Genomic DNA, 27,517 nt, shown 5'->3' on the forward strand with positions numbered 1-27,517 from the left:
TAATTATCTGTTTAAGAAGCCATGAAGAAATCAATCAATGAAAATTTCTCACTCTTTTGAGAGTGAGGGAGCTTGTCAATTTTTTTTTTTTTTTAACGTGCACCACATTTAAAGGAGCAGTACAGGTTTGGGTTTTTTTACACCAGAGGAGCATCAGGAGGAAGCTGGTTTGGGGCTGAGAGAGGCCTCTTCAGTTTTGTGCAGCACTGCCAGGAGCAGCGGACTGCTTTGCTGGTCTCCTCAAAGGGCAGAAGACATTGAGGATACATCCAGAGGTGGTTTTGTCCTAGAGTTAAGCCAGTGGTGGCTTTCTCTGAGGAAAAGGCATGGTGTTACATAGCATGTGGTAGCAGACAGTGTTTTGGTGGGTTTGTCACACACATGACCATCTCCCAGCTCACCAGGTCAGCTGCCCCTCTCCTGGAGACCCATCTGCCATTGCTGAGCTGGCAGAGGGCAACACTGGCTGAGCCTCAGCTGCTCCAGCCTGGGGGCAGTGGGATGTGCTCCCATGAGACAGGAAGTAGCAAACAAAGAAGAGCAGCTGAAAGCAGTGATATCTCAAATCACCTCAAGGTGTGCTGGAAGAAGTCTGGCAGAGTGTTCCATGTCTCAGCCTTCAGCATTGACTGCGATGTCTAAACTTGGGACAGGCACTGGTGAGGGTGCAGCTATGAGGCATAGACTTGGCACTCCTGGACACAGCCCCTCTGGGCCTATGCAGAGGCAAGGTCAGGCAGCTCTGGGCAGCAAATGGCTCAGGACTGCTTGTCTATCCACCTGGTGCTGAAGCTACAGCCAAGGGTAGGACCCTTTTGTTCATGCAGACCTGATTAACTAGTAGCACCGCATCCCCAGGGGTCTTGGAATCATCCAAGGCATTCAGGAGGACGTGGTGATGGCAATGTGTATCATTTACAGTGTCTGGCTGAAGTCTTTATGTCACCTTGATGACATTTTTCTGTTTGGATGGAGTTTGAATGACATTTGAATACTGGATGTGAGTGTTTTCGCTGCATTCAGCCTTTGGCAGGCAAAACCACATAGACTTTGGTGCCGGTTGAAAGCTGGCAGGAGAAAGATGGCTCTCAGAACTGCTCAGAGGGTGAAGGGGTTTGTCTGTAATTCCTTATGCCTGTCCTGACCCTCCTAAAATCTGCCCCATCTCACCTCTCTTGTGTTTGTGAAGCATGTAATTTTTTTGCACTTGTGCAATGACTGATATCTGAGTTAAAAGGGGAACAATTGAGACAAGAGGAAACTGAAAGGAGGAGGGGGCATGAGTGATGTGGACCTTTTGACAGAAATGAGTTGGACACTGCCCCTTTCTCTCACCCCTAATCTCCAAACAGGCAGCAAGGCAGGGATGTTGCAGAGAGAGCTACAGTATGTGGGTAGCGGGGGACAGAGGGAAGAGTGTGGGGATGGCAGACAGCTGAAGATCCTGATAAAAAGACTGGAAGAGGGGAGGGAGCAGGGACAACCTCTGAGTCTGCTTCTGCTCTTGCAAGCCCAGGCAGTCATGGCCCCTTCCCAGCCCCATAATCCTACTGGCCTGCGCCGAGAGGAGTGCCCGCCAGGCACACCCATCGCTGTAACCAGAACGGAGAGAAGAGCCCATATTGACACAGGAGCATCTGTGTCAGTAATTGTCATGCAGCCTGGCAAATTGCTTCAGTGTGCCATCCCCTTCAGCCGCACAGCTCAGCGGTAGCAACAGACCTGGGGGGGGCTGTGCTGCTGCCAGAGAGACAGGAAAAGGCCTGGACCTGGTGGAAGGGGTCAGGACCCACAGGGACATCCTGGGTCCTAGCCCAGGTCCCTGTGTCTTGACATAGTCTTGCCTGATGGCTGCTTGGCAGCTGCTCTGGCTGCAGTGCTCTTACTCAGCTTCATTGACCTCTGTGGAATACTCCCAATTCAGACCACAGTGAGAGAGGGGGAAAATTCCTGTCAGCCTTTAGGCTGCCATTTATACCGACCAAAAGAAGTGTGAGAGAGGGTCATGCTCTCCCTCTCTCCCAGCTCTTACTTGGCTGCTGGGAACAGGGGATCCTCACCTATTTACTCCAGATAAGCACCCATCTTTTCTTCTGTCCACATATGCGCTGCTTTCTGAGTCTAGACAAGCCAAAACAGAAACAAAAAGGTGAGGTTTCCCTAAAAGATTAGATACTCAGTTTGAGGCTGCATAAACCACAGCTTTCAAGATGATGTCACAAATTGGAGCCATTCAGTGCTCTCTCCAGGTTGACCAGAGGTGCCTGTTTTCATTCCCATCTGTTCTTTTCCAATAATCTCTCTAGTTCTGTATTCCTGTGCCTTTTAATGTCAGTGCAGTTCCAGCAGAGAACATTGAAATTTGCCTACATGGATCCAGGCATACAATTTTGACAGAAGACTGCAGGCTAATAATGAAATTCTGAGATAAGCAAGGTCTAGAATTTGGTTTTAGTGTAGGACACCCTTTAAAAGATGCAGTTATTTGTAAAATGTCATGATTAAAGCCAGCCTCCTGATCTGTTGGCACTGGATACATGCTTCTTCCCCTAACAGATATCCTGCCCCTCTTACACTCTAAGTTCTTCAGTGATTAGAGAACCAGCCAACAAGGTAAAAAAACAAACCCCCAAGCCCAAGCATATTTTATACTAATGATTTTACCAGCACTCCTTTAATGGCTGTGGATTTTGCCTATCTCTTGGAAAATATCTCTGGGATGAAGAGTCCATAGTCTGTCTCCCAGAGGAGAAGGTCGGAGTTGTTCCCAAGGCATGACATGATGTAGGACTGGAAGGTCTCCTGGGCTTTCCCAATACAGTCTAGTTTGGGGTGCAACTGGTGTTGTGATAGGGGCAGCGGGTGCAGACATCCACTGTGGAGCCTGGGGGGAGTTCAGATGCAGAGTGTTAATGCCTTGCTTTCTACTTTGGGTCAGCACTGGTTCAGTGCTTTGATTTCCTGCAGGTGCATCTCTAGCCCTGGCACAATCAGCATGGGGATTTTGAGTGTCTGGGTCTCTCCACTCCTCACAGTTAGACGATATGTCCCAGATGCCAAACGGATGGAAGTGAAGGGATCCGTGGATTTCAACTCAGTTGGCTACTGAGACCAGTATACTTTGTTTCTCTGCAGACCTCCCAAGGAACCATATAAAAGCTTGTTAATGGAGCAGTTGTGTCCCATGTTAGAGCATGTGTATTAGAGAGGCAGATGAAATGACTTCTTAAATACAGGAATTTCCAAGTGTTTTCTGGTCTCTACACAAGCAAATCAACTGTGTAAGATAGTCCTGTTACACTCTTGGAGAATGACTGATTCTGATGGTGCTGTGCTATGAAAAGCAAATGGGCATCATGTGCACAAGGGGTGGCATCCCTGTGAGAGGTAGGCAATGTGTCAGATGAGCTACACTTTGCCCTAGGTTTACTAGGAAGGAAAGCTCCAGCTGCCCTTTTGCCACATTCCTAGCAGGTCAGAAATTCTGTGGGAGCAATCAATGGAAAAGCCAAGCACCACAGCTAGAGCATTGATTGAGAAGACCTGAACCAAAGGAGGAACACCATGGTTCCAAAGCAGGGGCTTCTGTGTTTCATATTACTGGACAGTAATATTATGCAAAATGAGGCAGAGAAGCTAAGAGGGTTAGATCCTAATACACTGCTAGAAAATCCAAACAACTGTTCTCCTGGAATATATTTATGGTCTGACATTGCAACTACTGCCAGAGTGAGTACCTAACAGGATAGCTGGGGAATTCATAAACTTGTCCAGTGTGTGAGTATCTGATACAGGGCAGATATTCATTTTGAGGCCTACAATGGGCTTGTGTTACAAGAAAAAGGTTTTTCTGCAAATGCTTCAGAGCCTAAAGACTTTACAATGGAATGTGTCTTTCTGAGATCTGAATTTCTGCCACTTCCTTTCCTGCTGGAGACAAAACTTCTATGTGCTTTGACTCCTAGAGTCCAGGTATTAACTAGGAGGTTCCAATCAAAGTTACATCCATCGTTAATCCATTCAGTAACAAGCTCATATGGTGGCAGGCCTGCCCTGCAGAAGAGCCCAACCAGAGGTCTGCAAGGGAGAGAGGTCTGGTCTGTGCCAGCTTTCTATGTCTGGGCACATTCTTTCCTGGGCTATGCATGAACAAATAAGCCATGCCTCTTGAATCCAGCCAATTCTGACCTCTCCTGCATACTGCCATGCTTCAGAGCTCAGTTCTGAGTGTGCCTGCCAGCATAGGCACACCCAGAGAGAGACAGTGCCTTCTGTCAACTGCTGATGCTCTATGGAGAGAGTTGGCCAAGGACACAGAGGAAAGAAGAGTGACGGCTTGAACCTGGATCCCAACCAAGCACACTCTGTTTATGACTGAAAGCTTGAACAACCAACAACAACAGAAAGGTTGTTTTTTTACCAGAGAAAGCTCTGTCACTGCAGACTTTCTGTGGCCTTTCTGGCTTGTTGGAAGAGGATGTTCTGCCAGGCAGCCAGCCTGACTCCTTCAGTTCTGCATGAGGCAAGGAAGGCAAGTCCACTTCGGCCTCTGAGCTGGTGCTCTGCAGCAAATGCAACCTCAGCTATACTGGCTGATTCTTCCCTGGGAAGTTTTCCAGACCCACACCTAAAGAAGGAGTTTCCAGAACAGAGCTTGAAACTGTTCAACTGGTGGTAAGAACTTGGCCTCTGCCGTGAGCCAAGGCATCAGGGAGGGGGCTACATATCCAGTGGGTTACATACATGTGTTTTGATCTCAAATTGTTCCTATATCAACTAACATTCCTACCAGAAAGCATCTATATTTTTGTCTTTTCTATTCCTTTTTAATACTTAAATCCCAAAGGCTGGATTCCTCTCTTGGCTGTGCCAAGTGGAGTGAAAATAACCTGCAAGAAAGATCTTCCAGAATCACAATTGAGTGATGTAGATCAAAATTGTTAAGCCAGAGGAGGTTAATTTACAGTTTTACAAGTTACTTAAGGGTGGCTTAAGGAAACCCGCTGAAGCCCCGGGCTTCCTTCTTGATAATTTGCATGTTGAATCCAATGTGTCCATCACCAAGTGTCACCTGGCTGCATGTCCCCTTCCCCATACCTCGCTGTGATAGTGTGACAGGAAATCTTAAAGGTATCTACTGCACAGGCTTTACCACTCTTCAGGTTCTCAAATGTCTTCTTTGTCAAGGCAATGATGTGATGGTGACAGCAGAGGCATCACCCTCACACAATGTCCTGTGATGAGAATGGGTTGTGGTTCTGAAAGGGATGGGTTTTGGAGGTCTGCATGGAGCATAGATGCCCCTGTATGTCTTTTGTATGTCTTTTTGCCCTGCTGCAGAGTACCGAAGCCTCCTTCTCTTCACTGCTTTTGAATCCCTTTTGAATCTGCAGCCCTGCAGCTTGGAGGCATGTCTAAGTGGCTGCACGAGGGCCAAGCAGAGGGACAACACGTGGTGCAAAATTCAGGCCCAGCTGCTGTGAGATGCAAGGAAGCTACCACACCGCAGGGGTAGCCTGCTCAGCTGTGAGATGCTGCAGCCTATGGTGTCTTTGCAAAGAAACATCGCATCTTTGTATTAAACCAAGTATTAAACCACTAATCACTGGGGGAAAATTGAACAGGTTTGGCTTCCTCAGGGTGGCTGCAGGAGCAACCTTAATGGGATAGCTGCTGTGTCCACAACTAGGGGAAGGGTTGGTTGTTTTCTATCCCCCCACACACCTCAGGTTTCCCATCATTTTGCCCCCTTGATCCACCAGTAATGCTTGGAAGAGAAGGCTTTGCAGCTTCCTGTTGCCCAGATGTCCAAGTTGGAGAATCAGGGGTTGGCAGTCCCACACTGTCACTCCCTGTGGGCCTTTGGGAAACCTGTGTGAGTGTACAAGTGAGGCACATGTGTCTGGGTAGGGGCATTGTATACACACTTCTCCATTCATAGTGTCTTAGCTCAAGTGCCCCCCTCCCTCTCCAAAGCATCCCTGACACTCTAGGTGAATATTTGAAAGACAGGATCTGGGCTTTGGTTTGAGAGCCTCTTTGTACAGTGCTAACTGGTTTCAGGGCTGTAATTATCTCTCCAAGAGAAGCTGTAAATTGGATTAAGGCACTGAGTTGCAGCTGAGTGAGCTCCCTCCATTGCCCCACCTGGTGGGCTGCTGAGCGATAACAAAAAATGCCGAGAAATCGGATTTGGATTCTGCTTCACACTCATGGCTTCCTTCTGGAAAAAATGAAATTTTTCCGGCAGAAAGGGCTGGCATGGGTTTGCTGGCAGTATCAGTCCTGGGTTCGTATCATCTGCTGGCACTCTTCCGGAAACGCGATCCCCTCCGTTATCAGAGAGAAATAAATAAATAAACAGCAGGAGATGTTTTGGCAAGGAAGGAGGAATCGCACCAAGAGGCGTGCACATACACACACACGACACACACACACACACTCACCTCGGCACCATGTCTTCCCAGCCCGAGCTGTCTGTTGCAAGCAGAGGTGGCAGCACAAGCACAGGGAGATGTTTTCTACAATTTTTAAAATTCCTGTCCTCTGGGATGAAAGAAGAGCCCATTTTTAACAGTTTATGTTCAAGGCATAGAGCACCTGGGCCTTGTATTGCTCATGGTATGAATCCCCATCCCCCTCTCACAGGATCTCTCCCTGTGCCCTTGAATAAAGTGCTGTTCCTTCCCCATGAGTGCTTTCAGCCCAGTGTAGGAGGCACCAAAACTTACAGGGACAGGCAGTCTAAGTTCCATGGCTGATTTCAGCATCTTGTCCAGGACAGACTAACATGAGGCTCATCAGACTTGATCCTCCCCTTTTGATGTAGGAAAAGCTTCATATCTGGGTACCTTTTCATACAGAGATGTGTATTTCCCTTTAGAGACACAGGTGCACTGCACTGCAGGTACATCTGCAGGGGTCAGTAGGAAGTGCAGCAGGAATGGGCAGTAGCAATGAAGGCCCTTGAGCAAAACCATCAGGTTACACTCTGAGCCTGCAGGACCCATGCAAAGTACCATGGCTGACACGACTCCATTTCCAGACAAAGTTTATGATGGAACCTTTCTGTCCATGGAAGAACCAGATTAACCTGGGTTTGGACACAGTCTAAAACACTGCCTTCTCTACACAAGAGACTCCAGTACCATCTTTTCAGGTGAGGCCAATCAGTAATTTGTCCATAATCAGATTTATTCTGGCTCTTACATCTATCAAATGCAGCTTATGCCTGCAGTCTTTTGCACACTGCTGTCTGCAGGGTTTCCTCTGGCTGTTGGGCAGCTCCAACAAACCAGCAGCTTTCCACCCCTCCTGGCCACAGGGGACACTGGGAAAGGCATCCCTTGTGTCTGTGGTGGTGTCACCTGTCTCTGATTGCATCCCCATCTGCCTCTGCCCATCAGCTGCTCCTGCCAGCTGGCAAGGAAGCACCACTGGGAGGGACTGCTGAGGACTGCCCCAGGCTGCATGGCTGCTGAGGGAGGAGGGGTGCCTCTGACAGGAGACTGACACTCCAAAAGACCTAAAGACAAGTGATAAGCCAGGGGAAGTAAACACCCAGTCAACTGGCATCTCCCATGAACTATGAGACCAGTAATGCACCGTACGGCTCCACTGTGTCAGCCAAACCATTCAAATGCTGTGGAGATGTTCTCCAAACTGCCTCCTAATATAGCTTCTAACCAACCCCTTGTGTCCCCAGTCATCTGGGTCTCAGTCCCTGTCATTCCTCTTGCCCTGCAGTCTGAGGGCAGCTGCTGCAACATGTCCATGTGCGCTGATGCACCCTGGGGAGGGCAGCCATGGCCCTGAGGCCGAAGGGTGCTCTGCCAAGCAAAGCCACCCTGGACCTGCACAGAGGAGGCCTTCTGCAGCCTTGCTCCTCATCACAGCTGGTTCTTGCCTTGTGTTCCTTTTCTCTGGTCCCGATCTCACACTACAGTGGAGCACTACAGCAGCATGCCTAGAACAGCCTGTTGGTCTCTCTTCTCTCTCCCCAACCACCAAGAAACCTATTTTATCCTTTTATCCTCTGCTGAGTTCTTAGAAAGCAAAATAAATGTCCCAGGTCTCAGCACTTGCAACTGAGTTCAACTTGGATGTATGCCCTGAAAATAGAAAGGCCACATCCCTTATCAGGAACCAGATCTCCTGAGGGTACATGTAGCCACACTTCTAAAAATGTCCCAGCAATTGCCATATATCCTACAAATTCCCCCCAAATCTCGATGGGGTAGCAAGCAATTTCCTACTGGAAATTCTGCCTTCCTTTGGGTGCCATCTAATGCTGATCTTTATGTTTCTGTCAGCTTAACTTATTATTTGGTATTCAATTTGGCAATAAAGTTTTTATATACCAGGCACTGTGTATTACAGATACACAGATAGATACATGTTTATGTGTGTGTGTTCCTGTAAATTATAATAAGAATTTTGTTATTTTGTTCATCAGGCTTAGCTCCATTTTTCATGACTATAGAGCTTTTGTAAATTCTAACATGGAGACAACGAATACATCTATTCTTATCACTGTTAAAACTTCATCAGTGATAATGTTTTTGGTTTCTTTTGCATTTAAGTACTGAAAGACACTAGTATGGGAGCTGCATGTTTAACTCCAATCTTCCAAGGAAGGACTGAATGTTTGTAAATGATATTTTTATTTCATTACTCATGGACTTTACCATTCCTGAACAGATAAGGATTTAAGCATGTGCTAGGAGTTCAGCACATACTTAAGTGCAGGGTACTTAATGAGGAATTTTAATTGCTGAGTGCCACTAGTAAGTAAGATGCTAAATTTTTCCCCAGGAGTGACTATAGTTCAGTGATGAGATTCAGATAGTCCTTTAATGCATTTTTCCAACCTCTTCTAGAGTCCCTGAGGTCATGAAGTTTGCATGGCTGTACTGATCATCCCTTCTTGACTACTCTCCCTAGGAGACTGTCACATGTCCTCTATATAGTTTTGGAAATTATCTTCATTTTATACCTAGAATGTTGTTTTTGCAAACATTTTCCCTCACCGTATGGATCTGTGTCTTTCATACCTTTTACTGTGTGTTTTATTGTCCTTGCCATTTTAAAAGCAGGAACATGATTTATAGATGAAATTAATGAGCAAATCACCTGATGGTGAACTGATCCTGGATGTCGCAGTGCTCTATACCTGATGCTGGTGCAAAAAGAACACAGATATCTGGGCTGTTCCAGATTCCCACCCTCTGAACAATATGGCCTTGGGCTCAGTACAGCTAAGGCTCTTGCTCCTGCATGTTTTCCTTTCTGTGGGATAGAGGACTGCATGGTTCTGGTAACGTCTTATTTTCTGCTTATCTGGCTACAGTTGGGTTTTTGACTACAATTAAAAGCATCAGGCCCAATTCCTCTGCAATTTAACAACCCTGAAGTTAGTGGAGTTGCTCCAGTGATGAATTTGGTCTGAAAGCTTCTGTTCTGGTTTTAGTTGGCTGCCCATAAGCCCAGAACTAAGGTATGTCTTGGGTGGATTTATATTTATTGTTCAGAAAGAGGAGACAGCCAAAGAGTTAGATGCCTTTCACATTCAGTGTAAATCATTAAAGGTTGCAGAGTCTTGTGCATAGAAATAGGTTTATTTACTTCTGTCATTCTAGCAGGTTGTTTTTGTCTCTCCATGACTCTCTTACTTCACATACAGGCTATAGGACATGGCAGGTAGGATGCCTCAATTGTACCTCTGCCTAACAGGATGACTTTGGCCTTTTAATCTCTCTTTCCTCAAGTCCAGCTGCTATTTCTCTGACCTGTGTTGTTAAAGTGCAGCTTCCTTTCCGTGCCCCAGACAGCTGTAAAGAGCCAAGTGAAAACCTCCCAGGATTTCCGTTAGAGCAGTACAGGTAGTCTCTGCACCCAAAAGCTTGTAAATTAAATGGCCAGGAGGGACAGCAGTCTGAACGCTGCAGGACTGAATGAGCCAGCAGTCCAGCTTTTAAATGGAGAATTACACATTCCCCAGAGTAGTCTCTGTTTTCCTGCAGTTTCAGCCTCCCTGGTTCTTCTTTCCCAAACAGTAAATTTCTCACAAACACCTGTTCCTCTCTTTGCTAAAATTTAATGTCTTTTTTTTCCCCCTCCCCAACAAAATTCAGGCTGATTCCTGATCTTAAAACAAGCAAACAGGAAAAGCTGAGCTGGAAGGAAAATGAGTTCTATTGCTACCCAGAGATGTGCACCATTCTCCCCTTGCCACTGGTTGCCATTGCAGAGAGGTTGGGCTCAGGACTCATCCCTCCTCATGGGGCTCTGCTGGGAGACGGAACTGTCCCTTAGGGAGAGATTTGAGCGTGGATTCCAAGATGCCCCACAAACGTGTTTGCCGGGAATTTCTAGAGAGAGGGAAAGGCTGACACAAATGGGACTGAAGGGATGCAGAAGGGAAGGGAGAGAAACGGTGGATTTTGGCTTTATCTGTATAAGAAGTTTTAACTGTAGCAGCAGGGTAAACACAGTACATTTCCCTCTAGCACTTACACTGATACAGTAGGCTTTTTAACAGTTTAACTTTCTTCTCTTGTAGGCATGAAATTAAGCTACACAGGTATTATGTACACAGATACCAGTATAACTGTGCTTACAGTTTGAAGGGTTTATACTGATTTAGCCACAGGCGTTTTTAAGCAGATTAAAGAAGTTAAAAGATGGTATTTAAACCATCACTAGTAATGTACATCAATTCCTAGCTGTAATCTTTCTGTTATCCATGTACACATTTTCTGTACTAACATACATACATACATGCACATAAGTTTTTGCATCCAAAACATGCAAATTGTCCTCTTTCTTTCCCCCATTTTGTTCTTTTAACTAACGAAGGAATAGTGTGTGCAGTCTGAAGTTTAATTTTCATTCTTCCCTTCTTTATAATTTGAAATTGCTTTTCTAGCTTCAGAGAACCATAGGGATGACAGAAGGAAGGAAAAGAAAGATTTTCTATTGCTCTGCTTTTTCAAACTCCCTCAATTTCAGACTAATTGCAGTATAACTAAAAAAAAAAAGAAAAGTTGAAAAGCAAGCAACCAACTGAAAAAGACAGTATTTTCTGCAACACAGTCAGCACCAAGTGTGAGTCAGGGGAAAATTCTGCCTTCTCATCAGCCCCACTTTGGGAATTAAATAGTTTTTCAATATTTCTAATTCCAGATTAAAAAAAATAATAATAAAAAAAATACATATATATAAAAATAGGGAAAACTGAGGAGGAGAACAAGGAAAGGGGGACAGGTAGAGAAAAGCATAATTTGATAGCAAGAGGGGAAAAGAAGGCAAGAACACAGTAAAAGTGGAACAAGGGAGTCAGGTGTATGAAAGTGAGGTTTTATGTGAAAAGATAGTCAAGGTAGAAGGGAGAAGCCTGTGTAGCCCATTTCCATCTTCATCTCAAGCACAGTATTTTAAAAAAATTATTTTGTGCAGCTCATGACAATGTGTGCTTCTGTGCATGCATAAGGCAACATATTGGACTGGCTGCTGGCTTAAACCTTCTCCTTCAGCCAGTGGTTTAATTCTGACTGAGGCTGAAACATCAAGTATACACCATTGGTTGTATCCAGTGAAGTCCTATCAGCCATGTTGGCTAGCAAACTGTAGATGTGGCCGTGAAAAATACGATAAAAACCGTACTATCTTGTCACAGTGCTGTTGAAATTACTGCCTCCCTGTAAAATCCCACTGCCATCCCCACTCACCTTCTTCCTCATAGAATTAAAAAACAAACATGAAACCAAAACAATAAAGTTTTGAGGGATTAGTAATTCACATGGGAAAGCCTTTTATGAAAGATCCCAATTTAAATAAACCTATTTGGTTTCCTCTGCAAATTTCATTAAATGCATAATGGATGGTGCCATGTAGAAAGGCTGAGGACTGGATGTTCAAAGGGCTGATATTCAAATGTGGGAAGCAGACTTGACTAGAGCACAGGTATGTGGGGCTGGCAGATGGATAGGTGTGTAATAGGTGTGTGGAGGAGTGGCCGAAAATGAAGGTGACAGAAAGCTAGCTTTGTGTGACTGGACTGACAGGCAGGAAGGATACTTTAGAAGTTCAGAAAACTTCTAGTGCAACTCTTCTGCCATCAGCTTTCAGGTGGCTCTGGGTAAATCACTCGGTCTTTCATACGTGGCAGACAGTCCCAGTGGAAACCACAGGGAGTTAATCCTTCAGAGATTAAGAGATGCTGGTATTCTGCAGTAGTAGGGCTCAGACAAACACTTCAGAGGGGCTGCAGACATGGACTGTGGCCAGGATACTCTTGAAAACCCTTGCAGTGACATAAGTTCCCCTCCTAGTCTGCTACCTCACACCTCACCCTGCTGATCCTTATCAGAGCTGAGCTCCAAAGAAGTTCTCCCAGTGTGCTGGAATGTTGTCACGCTTTGCAAGCTTTGCACCTGCTATTGCCTTATTGTTCTTAAAGGTGATTTAAAACACTATCTAGAGCAGCTGGTCAATGCTGGTAATTCAGACTTAGCAAGAGTCCAAAGACAGAACATCTCTGAACTGCTTTTCTTGGATGGAGTCTGTAGACAAGCTCCCCAACAGCCACGTCAAAGTGAACATGTCTCTGCAGAGAACCAGTGGGATGAATAGCAAACCATCTGCACCTTCAGTCACTAATGGCTGAAATGATGCTAGGAGAATTCAGCAAGTGTTTTAGTCTACAGAGATTGATAAACGTTTTCAATTTCAGTCTACTGACAAAGTGCAGGTTTAGCTTTATCTCTCAGTGGCATCTGGACAATGAGGAGAGCCATAAAAACGGGGCATTTGAATGATCTTGCAAGAACATCTTGCTGGTTCAGCAAAGCTCCAAGGATTTTTCTCAAGTGACACCATTCCCAGTTGGAGCATATTTACGTTATTGTGGAAAAGACTTCTGCTCCTGATAATTGCCATGGTTGACTCTGAGGCAAGGTTGCATGAAGCCTTTTAGATAATGCTGCAAACAATAAGTCTATCATAAACACCAAAGACAGATTAGATCAAAACCTACTGGTGGTAGTCATGGCCCAGGAGCCTCTGAATTTAGTGTCGCTATTCTCACTGGGTTTTTTTTGTCTGGTGAATCTGTCTGGCACCACTTGTCTCGGCTCTTTGGTAGCTACATGTGTAACAGGGAACCTCTTATCTCCAAGGGCTTCCATTTGAGATGTCCAGCATCTCCAGTGGTCATCTGTGGGGCATGAGAGAATGTGGTTTCCAGATAGATGTTCATCCAAAGCCTCCAGTGATGCCTATTCACATGTACCCTGACTGGCTCTGTCAGCCTATATGAAGACACTGACTTCCAGGCCCAGTCTGAACACACTTGGATTTGATTTCCTTCCCCTTTCTTTTCTCCATGGGTTCTACCGAACTCCCTCCTCAGTCCCAGATCCAAAAGCATAATGGCTTTATGTAGCTTGTAAAATTCTATTATCTCTGTATTCAAAACTCAACAACTGGGAAATGGCTGTAATAAGCGTGTTATTAAGCGTGTAAATACACTTTAACTTCAGACCTCCAAAGGAAGTCTCTTGCTGTCTTCCTCACTTTGGCCTCCATGTTTTCACCACGTGTTTGGATTTGATGGATATGCCTACTTTTCCCCCTCTTCCTGACTGGTGTGCTGTCCCATTTGACTGTGTTGAGGATAATGCTCCCCTCTACTGAGCGTGCCATGAAGTCTCCTGGAGAACTCAAGGTGTTTGAGGGAAGACAGGTTCTTGGTGAGGATGGGGATTTTGGGGAAGGAGGGAGGAGGGTGAGGGTAGGGAGGGGAGGAAAACATTAAAAAAAAGAAAGAAGCCAAGTGCATTCTTTCTGCAACACTCAGGAAAAAGAATGTTGCACAGGGGATTGGAAAGGCGAAATTTTTTCACATCCAAATGGATTGCAATTTCCCTCCATTTAGCACCTGAAGGTAATTAGCTCGAAGAGACTGTCGGCTGAGAAACACGTTCATGGAACATTAACTCTCATACATTCTCCAGTTGCAGGGAATTAATAGGAAAGATTAAAGTTTAAAGAGAGCAAAATGCCATTACCTCGCAAGCCACCTCTCTCAGCGGCAGTAACTAGCCCTCACTAACCTAAAAGCACCATTGGAGTCCCTGGCTCCTGCTTCAGGCAACGACAGATGAGACGGGCCCCTGCTCTGCCCCGAGCTGCCTGTCCATGAGCTCCGGTGACCTGCCCGCAGGCAGCGATGGCAGCAGGGCTTGTGGCTCCGGCAAAGATGCGTTTGCCGGCTGCCATACGAGTGCACACATGCACGTCACCTTGGGGCCAGCACACGTGTGCAAGCGCCCCAGATGTGCGCTCCATGGGTGCCTGCTGGTGTCCTCTCACTGAGACATGAGCTATGGGTGCCCCAGGAACAAAGTGCCCAGCAGTGGTCCCTGCATGCTCCCACCAGTGCCTCAGGTTGGCATGTGGGGCAGCGGGGAGGGATCCCCCACGCACCCCTGGGCAGCCCTGCATAGCCTCTGTCCTGCTCCTGTTCCCTGCTGGCTCACCAGCACCCATGAAGGGATGCTGGCAGCATGCTGGGCTCATGCAAAGTCCAAACTGCAGTGCTGCCACACCAAAACGCCTCACAGCTGAACTGGCTCTGTGAATGGTACCAAACCTCTCCTGACAAGGGATTATGCCTTCTTCTCAGATGCAAGACAAAAAGAAAGCATTAAAGGATGGGGGGCCTATTTTGGGGTTTTGGGGGTAAAGTTTATAAAAGCTTCTGCACTTTAAAGATTTCCTTCTTGCTTTAGCATTTCAGGGAGAGAGCATGAGAGAGAGAGAGAGGGAGAGGGAGAGGGAGAGAGAGCGAGAGCGAGAGCGAGATGAAATTGAGACATGGAAGAATTTATTGCCCAGAAAATTCCATTCTGCTATCTGATTCGAAAAGTCCAGTCCCCCCAGCTTCGGAAAATCTATTTTCCACATTTTAATACCCTGCAGAACAGTCCTCATAACTCATCCGAGTGTGTTAAGCACAGTTTTATTAGATCTGAAACAAATTTTGGTGGGGAGATACTATAGGTCATTAACCATGGAGTAATTTTATCCTTGTTTCCCTAATGATGCCATAATGGCGAGCGAATTTCTTAACTAAAGACCAAAGAACATTTTGAAGGTCAGTTTCATCTGTGAGCTCCTTCAAGCGCTTCTCGGAGAAGATTGGAAAACTCGCCGATTTTTTGAAGAGTCATTAATAATGTGAAAGCTGAAAGAGCTCTCTCCCATTTGCGTTCCTGCTTTTTACCTTTTAATTTTATATCGCTTTAGTCCCTCTCTTTTTCTCCCTCACTCTCTTTTTAACTCTCTTGTGGAGTGGCCCCTCATGCAGCTGAAAAATGAAATGGGCCATTCCTGAGGGCATCCTGAGCTGAGCTGAGGCAAGGCAAAGATCCAGGAGGGGGAAAGGGCAGCCCTGGCACTGGGTGTCCACCGCCACAGCCTGGCACCTGCTGCCACAAATGTCCCTCCAGCAGCCCTGGGTGCCTGGCTAAGGGGCATCCTGCTCCCCCCTGCTCATGTAAATCAGGAGAGGGGTTATTTGAGCCTACAGCACTGCATCCCTGCTAAAGGAGGGAGGGGGACAAGGCTGTCCCCTCCCTGCCTAACAGGGCACATGTGCTTTTAGTCTGTCTGAACGAGCTCACATCTGGACCGCTGAGGGTTGTGCTGGCAGAGTCACCTCTGCACTGAGTGTGCCTGGAGGTGCACATGCCTGCGAGCGTGTGTGCATGTGTGAGCTCCATGTGTTGGGGACCATGAGACATTACATGGGGGGGTGTGAAATACTGATAAATCTTTTTTTTTAATGGATATATAAACACACCTGTGTGTGAATTGCCATTATAGATACATAGATACATTGCAAATGGATGAAATTGTTAAAAAATTAAATAGCAATAAGCTGTATAAGGATTATATATAGCCTGTCTACACACATGTGCTAGGACTGCAGGTGCTTGGGGGGCACATGGAGTAGGAATTAGAATGTGCAATATTCAGTTTGTATGGATTGCTGTCCTCAAGATTAGAGTCTGTCTATATGTAGGTTTCATACACGTTTGGGGGAACACATGAGGCTCTGATGGTGTGTTGATTTATAACCCTATGTCTGTGTGTGTAGTGAAGAGGGTAACAGGCTCACACTGTCTGTGTTTGTGTCGGGGGTGTGTGGTGGGGTTTCTGGCTGTACCACAGGCACCAGTGGGCACAAGAAATCTTTTGGTATGTGTGTGGTGCACTGGAGGCTTGGCTCTGAGCGTGTGTGCATGTGTGTGTACGCGTGTGCAGGGGGTGTATGCCCCAGAGAAGGGTTTGTCTGTGCCTTCATTAGAGAGCGCCTGGCAGTGAGCAGGCCTCTGTGCTTATGTGTTTTCTTCTCCCTGGGTGTGTACGCTTCAGGCGCCTGCATGTGTTGCGTTTGCAGATGATGTGGGCTACATCCTCAGCTGATGTAAAGCAGCACCAGAGACTGTGAAGCAATTTACACCCACTGCAATTCCAGCATAGCCTCAGGCTGGAGGCAGTGGGTCCAGGGGGTGTGGGCTGAGATGCTATTCCATACCATGGGAATGGAAGACTTCCAACCTGGAACAAGACCTTCTCTCATCCCCTCCGCCGCCTGTCCCCCAGCCCATCACTCACATTTGAGGCAAGAACTATGGGGGGATGTGTGTGTGTCTATTTGGGGAGGCAGCGCTCCGAGGGGAGGGGGGCAGTGTGGTGACACACTCTGCTCCCAGATGTGATACCAGCGATAATTTCAATTTTATGCCTTTGTTATGGCTTTAATCACTTTCTTTATGCGTTTTGTTCCAGCGATCAGGGAGAGACACCTGATAGGCAAAAAGGATATCAGGGGAACAATTTTTATTTGGAATGTGGTGAGAAGTCTAATTAGAATTTGAATTCTGCTGAGCCTTGAAATGGTCGGTACTTTATCCTGATCGCCTTAGATATTGTTTCGAGTCAATCATCTGTCATAGTGCGGCACACTGGAGAAAAAGGCTCTCCATCCAGCCTGGTCTCTGTGTCGGGCTGGGGGCTGCTGGTGGGGAAAGGAAGGGTGACAAGAGGGAGGGCAGTGGACTTTGCTCTGCTAGATAGGCTCCCCAGGAGCAAGCACAAAGGGAGAAAACCCTTGGCACAGAGGTTTACCTTGCTGTGTGCTCCTAGCTTTGCTGTGGGGTGCTGTCTGCTGGCCCCTCTCTCATCATTGCAGGGCTGTCCCCTTCAAATAGAGGATGAGGAGGACCATGGGTCAACATAAATGTCCCCCAGCTGCTGCCTGGGAGAGGAGCACCCTCGCAGAGCTAGTGAGCGCCACATGACTCGAGGATTTTGCCGCTATCTTTGTGTGCCAATTAAACACTCTGGAAGGTCAGTTCTCACAGACAGACAGACAGCCAGGCTAGGATGGATGGATGGACGAGTGTGGGTGGGAATGACCATTCAGATGGATTTGTATGGGGCAGAGGCAGAGATGGTGAACCAGTGACACATAGGGTTGGATGTGGTACTTAAAAAAGGTGGGAGTGAAGATGGACATGCCTCATCATGAGGCAGTAAGCACACTGATGAAGGGTTTTTTTCAGACTCAGGTTGGTCTTACTTCATTTGATCTGCCAGAACACAAGAAAAAGAGAGAACCTGGGAACATGACAAGACACACAACTTTTGCAATCCTTCTGGCTTCAATCTCTGTTCTTAATAGTTAAAAACCCCAAAAACGCTAAACAAAACACACACACCCCCACCAGACCCATTATGAGTCCTAGCATTTCAAAGCTAAAATCCACTCCAAAGCTCACCAGAACATCTCCAGTAACATCCTTCCTCCTTGTCCCCAGTCCGCAGTGCCTCCCATTGGCGAGACCACAGCTTTCAGTCCTGATCAAACTGCTGCAGTACTGAGTTTAAGATGAACTGCACAATGGTGAGATCCCCGCTGCTGAGGAAAAGGAGGCACATGGGCAGGACTGCAGCATGATCTATGCTGTACCAGGAGAGATGAACTGAAGAGAATCATGAACAATAGAATCATTCCAAGATTCCTAAACTTATTGAAATTGATGGTGAAGTCTTTATTCTGTGCCATTCCTGCACTTTGAGATGGTGCCTCATTCTGAATGCAACATAAATGTCTGTAACATGAAAGATACGGATTGGTTTGGCTGTTGAAGAAAAGACGGTTGAATGTTTTGCCTTCTTGAGAGAAGCAGAAAATGACCTGGGACTGGGGGCTAATTAAAAGAGTTGCAGGCATCTGCAAAAATTTGCAGATAGGAAAGCCATTTGAGTAGTTCTTTCTAAAGTGTCAGCATTAGGTTTCAGAACTGACATACTGAGATGGGTGTAGGCAGCTCATGCCTTTCTCAGCTACAGTCCAGGCTGTCTGCAGACTCAGGCAGACATGGCTGTATGTTTTTATGTTCAATTCCTCTTTAACAACACAGCAGGGCAATACTTTTTAAATATCTTTTTTCTTCCCCCCACTTTTTTTTTTTTACATTGAGAAAGTGGATAGTGTCAAAGCTTAGTTCTAAGGACTCATCTACAAATCCTTGGATAGTCATGTTGACAACTTTGGAATGTCTGTCACAAAAGTCAGTCTTTCATTTACACCTCAAAATTGCAAACAGAGAGCAGCAATTAAATATACCTGCATATTTTTAATTTTTAATTAAAACATGGTTTAGTAGTGGACTTGGCAGTGCTAGGTTTAACATTGGACTCAATGATCTTAAAGGTATTTCCCACCTAAATGGTTCCATGATTCTGTGTTGTGCTGTCATTCCAAGTATATTCAGTTTTGGGTCCTAAAGATGCAATTCTGGTGAAGCAAGAATATATCAAGTAAAAATCTCATGCTACCAGACAAGCTGTACAGTCCAGCCATTAAGCAAACATACTCATGGGAGGGAGAAGATTACTGAGCCCTCAAGTCTCTTTGCTCTGATTATGCCTGGTCCCAGGTGTGGGGTCGTCACTTGGCAGGAGAACTGCCACAGTTCCAGACTGCACGGGGAGGTTAGGCCTTGTCATGGGGCTGGTTTGACTGAAGGACCTTGCTGATGCAGCAGACTCCCACTCTGGCATCTCCTCTGCCTAGATCAGCAAGACACTACTGCAATGAGTCCCTCATTTTGGCCCAATTGATGGTTCTTATCTCAGATCAGGAGGACCTGAACACAAAGTGCTGAAGCCCACCTCCACTGCCCTGTTCCTGGCTCCAAAACCACATACCACTATTTGCCTCCCTCCTAGGGTTGTGGATGTTTCTGTGTACGTGTGAAGTAACAGCTGGTGTGTGTTCCTTACCTTAAGCTTTCAAGCTTAAGGAGAATGAAGAAGGAAATAATAATATTTTGTATTCTGATGGACCTACCTAAAACAAAAGAATGCCCCCAAATCCTTGTGGACACTGAGCTACAGATTTGGGCTCGATCCTCCTCATCTTCACTGGAGCCATAATCCTTAGGGTTGTGCAAAGCTGTTCTGACTCAGGGGAGGTCTAGAGGGAAGACTGGGTGGAGGACAGCTTGTAAGGACCTGGAAGGCAGAGTGCCAATTCTAAGCCTTGATTATCATTGAACTCTGGCTTCATGGAGTAATGTTTACTGTGCCAAATGGATCTTTATGCATCATATGCCTCGTTCATGCTCAAATGTCAACTGAGGGATGTTCAGCTGTTCTTGATGGCCTCCTGGTTTCTGCAGTCTTCTTTACAGCCCACACAGCAACACAGGAAAGCGCCAGGAACTGAAACCAGTGAAGACTGGGTGGGGAGAGCTGCTGTAGACACTGCCAGCACAGGATGGGAAAGGGTTCGGATGTACAGAAGGGTAGGAAGAAAATCCAATAAGCAGGTCTCACTAATTTAAATATCAGTTGACCCTACTTGTTCTTACGTTGTGATACTCTGAATGACTACTTTCTTTTTCTTCCCTGGTGTTGGGTTTAGAACTGTTTAGATGAAGAATGCCAAACAGCTCAGCCCATATTATCACTACTGTTATCACTATTATTATTATTATTATTACCATTTGCCTCCTAGCACCACTCAGAACAAAGACCCTTGTTGTGCTGAGCACTGTACAAATGCACTGGGAGAAAATAAACAAATGCATGTTGACTTGCCTGAGTTTCCATACTGTGACAATGTCAGAGCAAGGAATATAAACTAAACCTCCAAGTTCCTCTTGCTAGGCCAGGGATGGCCACTGTGTGCCTTCAAGGACTTTGAGCAGGACTTTTGAGTCATGACTATACCATGCAGCTGTCAGTGAGCCTGTGTATGCACAGGATTTCTGGCTAGGGCCACACCACCAGCAATGCAAATGATGAAGCCAGCGGGAACACATTTAACTGCATCTTCTTGGGCTCCTGCTGCAATTTCAGTCCAGCTCCAGTTGGGGCATCCCTGTGAAATGCTTCCAGAATTCCCATCCTCTCAGGTCCTGGCCAAACAGATTTTGATGTACTTCTTGCTGGCTCAGGAAGGTTGGATAACCCTGCAAAGTCTGCCCACACTAGCTGGAGCCAGGAGATTTGTTTTAGACTATTTCTCTGACCTTCTCACTCTTTCCTTCCCTGTTCTCTTATGTCTTTCAACTTATTCAAGTGAAGTGCTGATTTTTGTCCCCCCTCACTGTTCCTGAACACTCAAATCCATGCACAATCCCACCTAGCTTGCCAGCTCTGGCTGAGGCAAATTCTGGCAAAATGGCCTTAGCCTTTCCAGAAGGCAAAGCTGGGACAGAGGATGGTATCCAGCTCCCTGCAAAGGCAGAGCATGAAGTCAGTAATTCCCCAGGACCAGCCTCAGCCTAACCGACCCAGATAAGGGGATCTGATCTCTGGGTTCAAGTGAGAGAGCTCAAAAGAGGTTATTGGAGAAGGCCTTTCTGGGAGAGAAGCAAAGATAAGGGCACTGTACCCTTTGTGGGTTCTTTGGGGTCTATCATATGAACCCACACCTCAGTGAAGTGCCAGCTCTGGGGACCCAGAGAGTGCTGCATGCCTCCCTTCCCCAGCAGCAGCCTTGTGTCTGTTGCTCAGCTCTGTCCTCTCTTCCAAAATGCAGACATCCCTGGAGCTCTGAAGTCTTTTCCCTAATCAGCCCATTTCCCCTGGCATGGTCCTGGGACAGTGTGGTGCTTGGAGGCTCTGAGGTGTCTCTATCATTGGCTGTCAGGTGAAGCCCTCCCTAAGCACTCCAGCAAGCCCCTCTTTATTTATTCTTAAAATTCCCTTGAGCCTGTGAAGGTCATTTGAACAAATTGGAGCTGACAGACATTAACTTGGAAAAAAGCCCATTGCACCATGATAAACTCCATTTAAAGAGAAGCAAAAGTGCCAGGCAAGGGAGGAACAAACGATGAGAGATTTGTCACTGTTACTGTTAAGTTTAGGAGTTGAGAATGTCAGCTCTGGCCTCACCTTCTCCCATTATGCATTATTACACATTCCAGCTTTGCTATTTCCACTGCAGTAGCTCCTGACAGAGCAAATGGGCTGAACTGGGACGTTGCACAATGCCACAGGGACAGCCATTCCCAGTGACAAAGAGATCATGAGGGCAAATTAAGTTGGTGGGCCATACACCTAGTGAAGAGGGAGGGAACCAAAGCCCAAAGATGAGGTGCTTCAGTCCAGGTCCCACAGAGAATCACCATCTGAGTTGCAAACCAACCTCAGACCGTAAGTGTGCCCCTTCCAGTCCCCAGTCCTTGAGCCTAGTTTGCATCTCTGTGTGATCTCAGGAATCCATGCTGCAGTGGGGAGATGAGTGTTGTTTCATACCTCGGTGTGTACCCAGCTGGGGAACACTGCACTGCCACAGCTCTGAGCCCACCCTCCACTGAGGACACAAAACCAAGTGCCTCAGCCTGGACACTGAGGTTTATCCTTCAGGGACCTGCATTGCAGAGGTAACTTCAACAAGCCATGGCCATTGCCAGCTCATCTCTGAGGGTTTGGGGATGGTTCTTTCCCTTCAGCTGGCAGCCAGAAGAGCCACCTGAGGGGTGGAGGGAGATGGAGAGGGAGATCAGATGTATCAATCAGTATGACTGCTGATAAAACCTGTGCTCTGTCCAAAGACATATCCTAATGCCTCCCATTCAATTTGCACATAGTTTCTTTATGCTTTGCTTAGTGTCCTTGAAGCAAAGGCAATTGGTTTCTCCTCTCCTCTGGGCATCATGTGGGATCCAAGTGGCTCCAGCCCCCTGTGGAGCCGCAGCAGCTGCCAATTGTTCTGACAAGCCAGGATCAAATCTGAGAGAGGAGCAGGCCTGGGACTGTCACGCTTACCTGGCCAAGTTCAGGCCAGGGCTCCCTCTACCCCACAGCAGATGAGAAAAGAACTTCTCCAACTGCAGATCAGTGCAGTCAGAAGTGGCAAGAAGTGACTAATACACCTTACAGAGAGGAACCAGGCCATGCTTTTCCTCATGTCTCTTTGTCTTGGATTTCTGCAAAAATGAATAGTAGTCTTTGTGCTCACATTCTGTCCAGGACGATTACTAGGGATCCAGTGCAGTGAGCCCAGACTCAGCACTGAAGGCCTTCTGCAACCACCTGAGTTATAAATAGCATCTGAGAATTTAGTAGGCTGAGAATTTAGAAGTGTTTCAACCTGGTCACTGCAGCTACTGTCACCACCTAAGCAAAACTGTCAGCTACAGGAGAGCTGTTCCTGATCAATACCCTTGGAGATCAAGAGTGGGCCTGAGTCCTGGCAGAACTGCGTGGCTGGGAGGAAAGCCCTATCCACATATCCATCCGTGAAGAGCACCAGGAAGGTCTCTGCTGCTCACACATGGCCCTATGCATAGTGATCCCTGTCAGGAAGATGGAAGGCAGGGCTCTTCCCTGAGTTCTTGTCCAGTATGCAGCTGCTGCTTAGCAAACTCTCCTCCAGCCCTGGGTGCGCTGTCCCTCTGCAGCACTGGCATAAATGGGATGGCCAATCTACTACGCATGAGAGATTTCCAGTCTTGGCTGAATGTTCCTGATCTACAATGACCTTTGTTCCAACAGTGAATGGTGTTAACCTCAACTTTCTGTGTTCGGGCTCCCTGCCCAGCTTTATGGTTAAGCGTTACAGCAATGTCTTTCCTGCTGCCCGGTTTCTCTCTTGGAAAAGAAGATCGCATTTCTGCAGTGCTGCAGTTAGACCTATTTGACTTTTCCCTCTCATGTGGATGCCCGGACAAGTCAGAGGGGGCTGGGCAAAGATGGGCAGTGTCCTCACACCACAGAGACAGACAATTTACAGGACTGCCTGCACCATTCCACCTACAACTTCCTCAAGGCTTGCTCTTCAGTTCTGCCTGCACCCACAGTCAACGTCAAGTCTATGTTTTCCTTCCAACTCACACTGCAAACACCAGTGGTCAACACTGAATGACCCATTCAGCTGGGCCCTGCTGATCTCTGGCCATGAGATGTGGCTCACCCCACACTGACCTTCAGAGCCACCTCCCTCTGCTTTGTTGTGGCTTTAGAAATCACTTGAGCGTGAAAGCCCTGGGCACAGGAAGTCCATCAGGGCAATTGTGCCCCAAATCCCACGTTCCTCATCTCTTACCCTACTGCAGCCCCTTTCTTCTGAACCGTCCTGTTGGGGTTATGCACCTCAGTCCTGCATAAAACAAGGAATCTAATTCTCCATGTGAGTCCATGCCCTGCCTCTCAGTTAGGAGGACAAGCCTGGCCCTGTTGGTTTTCAGCTCTTCTGGTTTAATGGCTGTCTTTCACTAGGTGTATGGGACAGAGTCCTGGTCTTGCTTAGGGCTGATATTTCTGATCTGTAGGTAAAAGTAGCAATAAATAGAGACTCTATTACTGCACCTAAACCTTAGCTACAAAACAGTCACAGCTGCAAGCAGAACTAGTAAAAGCATTGAGAAGATTTTGTAGTAGTGTTTCAGTTTCAATACAATTTCTGTGTAGTAAGGTTGCAATGGGACTTCCTGAAGAATGTGTGTAGAAATTAAAAGATCTTTTTCTAATAGATTCCTTTAGCTTTCTAAAGCACATTTTTATTGGCATTATTTTAGAAGTATTTTTCTTCCCCCGTGTGAAGCCTCTTCAGTCAACTTTGGTTACAGATAGGAGTTTTAAAACTGGGGTTAAATATGATGGAAAACAGAGTACGTTTCTATTGATAGCAATTCTTCATGCAGATTTGACCTTTGGGGGAAGAGGAAGGTTGTTTTGTAACCAAAAAATTCTCTTGCCAAAAATGTTGCCCTGGTAACTGATGCTGTAGAGAGCAGCCTGGATCCTTATGCTATCCATTAAAGGGAATCTGACTCAGGAGAACAAGGGGTGGACCCTGGAGAGCTGTCTGGTGATGGCTGAGAGGGGCTGGAGATGCCAGAGATGCCTGTGTGGGGAGGAGGGAGGAAGCATGTGAGATGAAGAGGCCAAGAGCAATGAGTGCAGGATGAGACCCACAGGGGCTCAGGTGGTTTGAAAGACTGATAGGGACAGAGATGATGTTGGAGGCAGAAAAACTGACTGTAGGGACTTGGCAGCATCAGTAATGCATGGAGGGTCTCATGCAATGCCTTCCCCAAGATGCAGTGATGTTTTGAGATTCCCTCCCTGCAAGTCCCTGCTGGACCTTGCTGCAGCAAAGATCGTTTTCTGGGCATCCCCTTTCCTTACCCCCCAGCTGTAGTCATTCCGCACCAGCCTCAGCCCCACCTTCCTGGCCCCATCAGCCCCCACCTCACCAGTAATGAGGGGGGATGTGTGGTCTGCCTTTCCTGTTCTCCTGTGCTTCCCTCTGGATCCCAGCAACAAGTTTAATTGGAAAAAACCAAGGCTGACTTGGAGGCAAGGCAAGGAGGCAGGGAGAGCCTGTGCCAGCTGACACCATGATCGATTACCTGGAACTCCACCTGACACTGAAATTAGGGTTTTTTAATGATAGGCCGACTCTCCCTGGATGTGAAATTCAAATGATCTCCAAAGCTTCCCTGTGACCATCAGTCGCTGCACGCAGTGGTACACGCCACATGCAGGTACTTTGTCTCTGTCACTGCTGAAAGGACATTGTTATTACCAACAACTCTTTGTATTAACCAGTCTCCTACCTAATAGACAACACTTTACGTTCTGCACCGTTACCCAGTCAGGGCTGCTGTGTGCCTGAGAGACACACGCTTCCCCTCAGCTCCCCTGGGGCAATGGAAAGCCAGTGCTTATAAAGAGACACCAAAATGGAGGATGCACACACACCTTGCTCCCCTGCTGCCCCCCATCTCTTGTGTTGGGGGTTGATTTTCCTTTCTTCTCAACTGCAGGCCCAGAGCACAAACTGGGAGGCAGGGACTGCCTGTGCTGGGATGTGCCAAGGTGCCTGGCAAGCAGGCAATTGCCTGAGTTTCCTTTGCATGAGAGAGGGGAGTTTTTCCTCCCACTGACATCTTTCCCATCCCAGGGCAAAACTGGGGGAGGGAATATTCCAGGCAGTTTTTCCCATCATTATCCTGCTGGGTGAGCCATCAAGGAAGTGCCTGGTGCGCTGGTAGCCTCCCATGCCTGTACAGGGTGAAAGAAAATGAGCCATCCCATCCCAGAGTCCACAGTGTTGCTGAGCCCTGGTGTATCTCAAAGCTTTGGCACCTAAGTGGAGGGATTGTCACTGCTGGTGACATCTTGTCTCCCAAGATGTTGTCCCCACCTTTCTTCCTCATCACTTGACCACTTTTGCCTGGCCCCCTGGAAGGCAGGAGGAAGGTAACTGGTGTGAGTGGGTGAGACCAGGAGCTATTCTGTGGCCATGCCCTGAGCACTGACTGTTTTTCCTTACAGGAGATGCCTAGCAGAAGGACCAGTTTTCTCTTCCTGATGGGCAAGGATGGAAAGGAAGTGATGATAAAAGAGAAAGAGATTTAAAAAAAGTTAAATAATGTAAATACAGCATGGAGAGCAGTAGCCTGTAAGCCACCATGCACTAAGCAAGATTTCCTACATCTTCTTGCTTTACTGAATGAAGATTTGGAAAACCACGTGGAGGGAAGATGTCCTAGCACAGAGAGTGCTGTGGTTATAGAGTCTTCTAACAGCACTGTGGAAGGCATCATCACCAATGGGGGTCGTTGGCTGTATCATAAAGTGTTGACAAGGAGGGAACACAGATTCTGAATAGTGGAGATGTTGGAGGGAAAAGGGAAAGGTCCTGCCTCCGAAACTCTTCACTTCAAATCCAGATTTCCCCCTATGGGAGGCACAGTGAGAAGGTTAGATGGGGACACCAAATGTTTCCAGCTCCAGCAGGAATTGCTTTGGGCTGTGTTGAATGAGAAAAGCTGGACACACGTGGGTCTGGAGAGGACTACAGGAAGCTATAATTCAGACCTTCTGGTTTGCCTCACCAAGTGAAACGCTGGGTGGTGACACTGACATTTGTCACAGCCTGACCTCTACAGTGCCCATTTCTCCCTTCAGTTAGGTACCAGCACTAGCATTTTTAACAATATACTCTATGCAGCCTCAGTTTCCCCTGGTTAAGAGATGTTTCTTGTATTTGATAACTTGTGGACTTCTTTGATGAGGAAATGCTCTATGAGTTCCCATGGAAAAATCACATGTTCTCTCAGTGCTTCAACTCTCCCTCCCCATTTTACCTATGTTGTTGAAGGTTGCCTTTTCTTAAGTGAATGCTCAGTTCTAAGCACCCCTTGGCTGGAGCCTCAGCTGTCCTCTCTGGCCATGCCCCACGGCGTGCATTCAAGGAGGTCAGATACCTTCAGTCTGGGAGGGGGTCATTGGCAGAGCTGTATTTGTCCTTCAAGGTGCTGTGGTGCTATGGGAGGTGTTGGGAGGGCAGTGCTGTGCTTTGGTGGTGCATGGGATGCCTCTGCCCTATACTACCCCCAGCCAGCTCAGTGCAGCCACTGGTGCCCTCGGTAGCCTGTGCTGATTGTCCTCCAAGCGAGGTTCCTGTGGGAGCTGAGGAGGAGGGGGATGCATACAGACAATGTTCCCTGCTTTCCTCCATCGCCCGGTGAGCAGCCCCTAATCTGAGGGGCGTGCCAGTATTAATGCCTTTAATAACGACGGATCAGATCGTATGAAGAGTTTTAATTGATGTCTATATCCCTGGAAACATAAAAACAGCCATGCGAGCGTCTTACCACTATTATTTTATCAAAGGTTTTGACGTGGCTGCTGCATAGGAGATGTCAGGGAAAAAATTCATGTCTGCAAGGCACAAACAGGCGAAGTAATGGGATATAAATCAAAAACAGTGAAAGGGGAAAGTGGTTAGTCACAAGATCATAGAGTTTTCACTAAAAAGGAGAGCAGTGAATTCTCAACACAAGCAGCAGAATGCATTAATTCTGTGTTGCCATCAGCCCTTTCTCCCTCCCCATCCCCAGTACCTCAACCCCTGGCCCTAAGGACACACAGTCCTGGGCCAGGGCTGGCCATCTTGGAGCTGCCTGTCTGGTCA

Source organism: Corvus moneduloides, chromosome 8 (assembly GCF_009650955.1).
Source record: "Corvus moneduloides isolate bCorMon1 chromosome 8, bCorMon1.pri, whole genome shotgun sequence".
NCBI lineage: Eukaryota > Metazoa > Chordata > Aves > Passeriformes > Corvidae > Corvus > Corvus moneduloides.